Source organism: Salmo salar, chromosome ssa17, assembly GCF_905237065.1.
Source record: "Salmo salar chromosome ssa17, Ssal_v3.1, whole genome shotgun sequence".
Taxonomy (NCBI): Eukaryota; Metazoa; Chordata; class Actinopteri; order Salmoniformes; family Salmonidae; genus Salmo; species Salmo salar.
The window spans coordinates 34,246,479-34,254,309 of NC_059458.1; positions in this window are offsets into that span (position 1 = coordinate 34,246,479).

Here is a 7,831-nt window from a genome sequence, read left to right on the forward strand (position 1 = left end):
CATCATGGTAAAGCCCTGAAGACATGTTGACCCACCTCACCCCACACTGTCTCCAGGTGTTCTCCATCATGGTAAAGCCCTGAAGACATGTTGACCCACCTCACCCCACACTGTCTCCAGGTGTTCTCCATCATGGTAAAGCCCTGAAGACATGTTGACCCACCTCACCCCACACTGTCTCCAGGTGTTCTCCATCATGGTAAAGCCCTGAAGACATGTTGACCCACCTCACCCCACACTGTCTCCAGGTGTTCTCCATCATGGTAAAGCCCTGAAGACATGTTGACCCACCTCACCCCACACTGTCTCCAGGTGTTCTCCATCATGGTAAAGCCCTGAAGACATGTTGACCCACCTCACCCCACACTGTCTCCAGGTGTTCTCCATCATGGTAAAGCCCTGAAGACATGTTGACCCACCTCACCCCACACTGTCTCCAGGTGTTCTCCATCATGGTAAAGCCCTGAAGACATGTTGACCCACCTCACCCCACACTGTCTCCAGGTGTTCTCCATCATGGTAAAGCCCTGAAGACATGTTGACCCACCTCACCCCACACTGTCTCCAGGTGTTCTCCATCATGGTAAAGCCCTGAAGACATGTTGACCCACCTCACCCCACACTGTCTCCAGGTGTTCTCCATCATGGTAAAGCCCTGAAGACATGTTGACCCACCTCACCCCACACTGTCTCCAGGTGTTCTCCATCATGGTAAAGCCCTGGTTATGATGTTGCTTTGACAAAGTCCTTTCTGGAGATCAGGATTTACTTCATGTGATTCATTCTAAAGAGAAAGAAAAAACGGTGTACCTCATTTAAAGGTCAACCGTGTTACGTGAACTGAACCCTTGTTTTAGTAAAATGAAACTAGTCCTTTTAAAACATTTAAAACATTGTTCTAGTCAAAGCCAGGTGTAGAAGCAGGTGAGCTGGTTCTACGGGCCGAGCAGAACACCCCAACCCTGTTACCCATTACTTTGGACCTGCTCTAAATACAATGGCAGGGTGACATTTTCTGACTAAAGTGTTAATCTGGAATAGGAGATTAACCCGGATTAATGACCTCCAGGAGCCCGATCCTAATTCCTAATCTGTGCTTTGATGTGTCATTGTTTGGTACTTACTTCCCAACAAACATACAAACACACTACACCATTATTAACAAGAGGTTATTATAACACTACACCATTATTAACAAGAGGTTATTATATCACACTACACCATTATTAACAAGAGGTTATTATAACACACTACACCATTATTAACAAGAGGTTATTATAACACTACACCATTATTAACAAGAGGTTATTATATCACACTACACCATTATTAACAAGAGGTTATTATAACACACTACACCATTATTAACAAGAGGTTATTATAACACTACACCATTACTAATAAGAGCTTATTATAACACACTACACCATTATTAACAAGAGGTTATTATAACACTACACCATTATTAACAAGAGGTTATTATAACACACTACACCATTATTAACAAGAGGTTATTATAACACACTACACCATTATTAACAAGAGGTTATTATATCACACTACACCATTATTAACAAGAGGTTATTATAACACACTACACCATTATTAACAAGAGGTTATTATATCACACTACACCATTATTAACAAGAGGTTATTATATCACACTACACCATTATTAACAAGAGGTTATTATATCACACTACACCATTATTAACAAGAGGCTATTATAACACTACACCATTATTAACAAGAGGTTATTATAACACTACACCATTATTAACAAGAGGTTATTATATCACACTACACCATTATTAACAAGAGGTTATTATATCACACTACACCCTTATTAACAATATGTTATTATATCACACTACAACATTACTAACAAGAGGTTATTATAATACTACACCATTATTAACAAGAGGTTATTATAACACACTACACCATTATTAATAAGAGGTTATTATAACACTACACCATTATTAACAAGAGGTTATTATATCACACTACACCATTATTAACAAGAGGTTATTATATCACACTACACCATTATTAATAAGAGGTTATTATATCACACTACACCATTATTAATAAGAGGTTATTATATAACACTACACCATTATTAACAAGAGGTTATTATAACACTACACCATTATTAACCAGAGGTTATTATAACACTACACCATTATTAACAAGAGGTTATTATAACACTACACCATTATTAATAAGAGGTTATTATAACACTACACCATTATTAACAAGAGGTTATTATAACACTACACCATTATTAACAAGAGGTTATTATAACACACTACACCATTATTAACAAGAGGTTATTATAACACACTACACCATTATTAATAAGAGGTTATTATATCACTACACCATTATTAACAAGAGGTTATTATAACACTACACCATTATTAACCAGAGGTTATTATAACACTACACCATTATTAACAAGAGGTTATTATATCACACTACACCATTATTAACAAGATGTTATTATATCACACTACAACATTACTAACAAGAGGTTATTATAATACTACACCATTATTAACAAGAGGTTATTATAACACACTACACCATTATTAATAAGAGGTTATCATATCACACTACACCATTATTAACAAGAGGTTATTATATCACACTACACCATTATTAACAAGAGGTTATTATATCACACTACACCATTATTAACAAGAGGTTATTATAACACTACACCATTATTAACAAGAGGTTATTATATCATTGTAAGTACAGTTTTGTCGGACAAATGTATTGATAGAAAGATTCAAACAATTTGGGGTAAACAATAACACAATTTCAACCAATGAGATATAACTGTTTATTAATGTTTTATAAAGTACAAACGAACTGATAATGAACTGTCTGTAAAGTACTTAGAGAGAACAGGTAGCAGAACAGAAGCTGTCTGTCTGTCTGTCTGTCTGTCTGTCTGTCTGTCTGTCTGTCTGTCTGTCTGTCTGTCTGTCTGTCTGTCTGTCTGTCTGTCTGTCTGTCTGTCTGTCTGTCTGTCTGTCTCTGTCTGTGTTTGTCACTGTCTGTCTCTCTCTGTGTCTGTCTGTCTGTCTGTCTGTCTGTCTGTCTGTCTGTCTGTCTGTCTGTCTGTCTGTCTGTCTGTCTGTCTGTCTCGCTCGCTCGCTCGCTCGCTCGCTCGCTCTCTGTCTCTGTCTGTCTCTCTCTCTCTCTCTGTCTGTCTCTCTCTCTCTGTCTCTGTCTGTCTCTTTCTCTGTCTCTCTCTGTCTGTGTCTGTCTGTCTGTCTGTCTGTCTGTCTGTCTGTCTCGCTCTCTGTCTCTGTCTGTCTCTGTCTGTCTCTCTCTCTCTCTCTCTCTCTCTGTCTTTGTCTGTCTCTCTCTCTGTCTCTGTCTGTGTTTGTCACTGTCTGTCTGTCTGTCTGTCTGTCTGTCTGTCTGTCTGTCTGTCTGTCTGTCTGTCTGTCTGTCTGTCTGTCTGTCTGTCTGTCTGTCTGTCTGTCTGTCTGTCTCTCTCTCTCTCTGTCTCTCTGTCTCTCTGTCTCTCTCTCAGCTGTAAGCACATTTGTCTAGTCTCCTTTCTAACTCCCTAATACAAAACATTTCCTATCAAACAGCCTGTTAATTACACATTCATCAGAAATAACAGAGAAGGTAAAGAGAAAGAAAGTGATCAAAGGTCCTGAGAGTGTTTGGGAGTGGATTCAGTGGAACGAGGGCATCGGGGTCAGCTCTTCAAAGTGAACTGCTTAAATTGACTTCAGGAAAACCCAATAACCAGATTGAGAATTCTGCTATGGAACACACTGGTGTTCCAGAACCCCCATGGTGCTTCACGGAGCTTCATGAAGCCCCCCTGGTGGGGACAAAGAGACACCCCACACTCTGGAATCTGCTCTGAACACCCCCAGAACAGAGGGCCCAACTGTTCCCCTTCTGGGAGATTGGAGAAGGGGCCTGGGAGGAGAAGGGGCCTGGGGGGAGGTTTGGAGGAGGGGGTAAGAGGGTAGCATGGGGGCGAGGCAGACAGGCGTCTTTGGGGACTGGGGTGACCCTAAAACAATGATGTCCCCTGGATAGGCTGACGGAGAGGTAATAGACTGGTCTGTTGTTGTCTGAGTGATGGAGGGTAGAACCAAGGGGCTCCAGCTCAATACAGATAGCACTGTTTAAGACTGAGACTCAAGCCATTCCACACAGGTCGTATCTCTCTGGTCTTAACAACCAGTCAGTCAGTGGGTTTCTACCTGATTCTCTTGAATGGAGACCTCTCCTCACTTCCTAATGGCTATATGCGACAGTATAACGTTAGCAATATTTCTTTGCAGACATTCCTCTGTCCTAATTTCATCAGACGGATGGCAGGCAACTTTCAGCAGGTTTCTAAGCAATCTTCAAAGAATGTTTGTGGGTGTAGAAGTGACACACGAGGGTCAGCTGTGTGACTTATTAGCAGGCGAGGAGAAAGAGGAGGAGCTAGAACTGAGCTCAGAAGAAGTAATGAGGAGCTGAGACAAAAGGACCTGGAATAAAACACAGAGCAGGAGAAAGGAGGAGGGGGAGAAAAGGACCTGGAATAAAACACAGAGCAGGAGAAAGGACCTGGAATAAAACACAGAGCAGGAGAAAGGACCTGGAATAAAACACAGAGCAGGAGAAAGGAGGAGGGGAAGAAAAGGACCTGGAATAAAACACAGAGCAGGAGAAAGGACCTGGAATAAAACACAGAGCAGGAGAAAGGAGGAGGGGTAGAAAAGGACCTGGAATAAAACACAGAGCAGGAGAAATGAGGAGGGGAAGAAAAGGACCTGGAATAAAACACAGAGCAGGAGAAATGAGGAGGGGGACAAAAGAAGGGAATGGCCTGGAGCTCCAGGAGTCATCAAAGATGAGATAGTCACACACAAAGAGATGAATGCTCTCTCTCTCTCTCTCTGTCTCTCTCTGTGTCTGTCTCTCTCTCTCTCTCCCTCTGTCTCTCTCTGTGTCTGTCTCTCTCTCTCTCTGTCTGTCTCTCTCTCTCTGTGTCTGTCTCTCTCTCTGTCTCTGTCTGTCTCTCTCTCTCGCTCTCAAATTTCAAATTCAAACTGCTTTATTGGCATGAAAAACATTGTGTCAATATTGCCAAAGCAACAATGTGTACAATATACATTGTAATAAAATTATAAACAATAACAAATAATAATATAAAATGGTCGTAAATAATAATACAAAATGAAATACAAAAATAACAATATAGTAGAAATGTAATAGATATAAAAATCTGAAGATGGAAAATGAAACTATAAGTAACTGATAAGGGTTGTGTATAGAACAGAGGGGCTTGAGTCAGTGTTCTCTGAGTCTCGCTCTGTCTCTCACTCTCTCAAAATACCATCTCACCAGGACGTTTTCATTCTTTAGAAATCATCAGTCAGTCAGCCATGACGGGAGCTTCTGTGGGAAGATGGCTGCCGTCTGTCCACCCTCGTTAAAAACGACCCGTAAAACAATGAATGGTGACTGTTGTTCAAATAAAGCTTCATCATCATCACCATCGTCCTCTTCATACATCATCGTCATCAAAGGTGTTTTCCCGTCAGTGAAATACAATGTGTGTGTGTGTGAGTGAGTGTGTTTGTGTGTTGTGGAACCTAAGCTCACAGCAGAATGAGTCACCTCCATGTTTCCATATAAAGAGGAAAACCAACCAAGTCTTCATATATCCGACATTCTATGAGGCAAAGCTGTTTTTCCCCATGGAAATGCAATGTGTTTTTTCCCCATGGAAACGCAATGTGTTTTTCCCCCATGGAAATGCAATGTTTTTTTCCCTATGGAAATGCAATGTCTTTTTCCCCCATGGAAATGCAATGTTTTTTTTCCCCATGGAAATGCAATGTCTTTTTTCCCCATGGAAATGCAATGTGTTTTTCCCCCATGGAAATGCAATGTGTTTTTTCCCCCATGGAAATGCAATGTGTTTTTTCCCCCATGGAAATGCACTGTGTTTTTTCCCCCATGGAAATGCAATGTGTTTTTTCCCCCATGGAAATGCAATGTGTTTTTTCCCCCATGGAAATGCAATGTGTTTTTTCCCCATGAAAATGCAATGTGTTTTTGTGTTCGTGTTGTGACTTACAGCAGTATGAGTCACCTCTGTCTCAGTCGAAAGAGGTGAACCAACCAAGTGGACAATTACAACCTGTTACTTCCTTTCCACTTCACTCAGAGAACAGTGACTCAAGCCCCTCTGTTCTATACACAGCCCTAGTTACACAGACAAGGCTTCAAATCCCATTCAGTAAAACCCTAGATTCTCCCTCCTTCCTCTCTCTCTTATAAAGCTCTGCAACTCAATAACATAGAGATGTGCTGAATCAGAAGCTGATTCACTGCTGAGAGCCCCAGCTGATCCTCCATATGTGACTCTTACAACCAGAATGTTCTGGACAATCCACCATTCTAAAGAGAACCCGGAACAGAGTGCCATCACAATGACATCGGTCAGCCAGTGTCTCTGCAGGGACAATGGGTGACAGGAGAGGAGGAGGGGTTAACATGACGGAGGCTTTGAAGAGACCTGCATCCTTAAAGCCTTTGGATGGATGAGTGAAACAGACTAAAGGCTTTCCACCCCTTTCATTAGCTGTGTGTGTAGAAACACCGTGGAGCATGTGAATACACACTGTGACATGTTTAGAACCTATAGGGGAATCGGCCATAAGGGAACTCTCTTTGGCAGTGTGTGTGTTATGTAACCAAACTGATCTTCAGTCAGTTTTCACTGATGCTACAATTCTGTTTGACCTTGTAGACTGAGGGTAGGTGGGGATGACCTGCAGGGATTTCCTGCACATTCAAAGGAAGTTGTTCTATATAATGTTTCAAGATCAATGGGATACCTCCTAAGCACACAGCCAAAACAACACAGGAGTGGCTTAGTGACAAGTCTCTGAATGTCCTTTAGTGGCCCAGCCAGAGCCGGACTTGAACCCGATCTAACATCTCTGGAGAGACCTGAAAATAGCTGTGCTGCGATGCTCCCAATCCAACCTGACAGAGCTTGAGAGGATCTGCAGAGAAGAATGGGAGAAACTCCCCAAATACAGGTGTGCCAAGCTTGTAGCGTCATACCCAAGAAGACTGTAATCACTGCCAAAGGTGCTTCAATAAAGAACTGAGTAAAGAGTCTGAATACTTATGGAAATGTGATTTTTCAGTTTTTTTATTTTTAATACATTTGCAAACATTTCAAAAAATCAGTTTTTGCTTTGTCATTATGGGGTATTGTGTGTAGATTGACGAAGGAAAAAAATGATTTAATCAATTTTAGAATAAGGCTGTAAAGTAAAAAAATTTGGAAAAAGTCAAGGGGTCGGAATACTTTCCGAATGCACTGTAGAAACTGAAGCAGTGTGGGTGTCTGTCTGTGAGATATAAACTGAAGCAGTGTGGGTGTCTGTGAGATATAAACTGAAGCAGTGTGTCTGTCTGTGAGATAGAAACTGAAGCAGTGTGGGTGTCTGTGAGATAGAAACTGAAGCAGTGTGGGTGTCTGTGAGATAGAAACTGAAGCAGTGTGGGTGTCTGTCTGTGAGATATAAACTGAAGCAGTGTGGGTGTCTGTGAGATATAAACTGAAGCAGTGTGTCTGTCTGTGAGATAGAAACTGAAGCAGTGTGGGTGTCTGTGAGATAGAAACTGAAGCAGTGTGGGTGTCTGTCTGTGAGATAAAAACTGAAGCAGTGTGGGTGTCTGTGAGATAGAAACTGAAGCAGTGTGGGTGTCTGTGAGATAGAAACTGAAGCAGTGTGGGTGTCTGTCTGTGAGATAGAAACTGAAGCAGTGT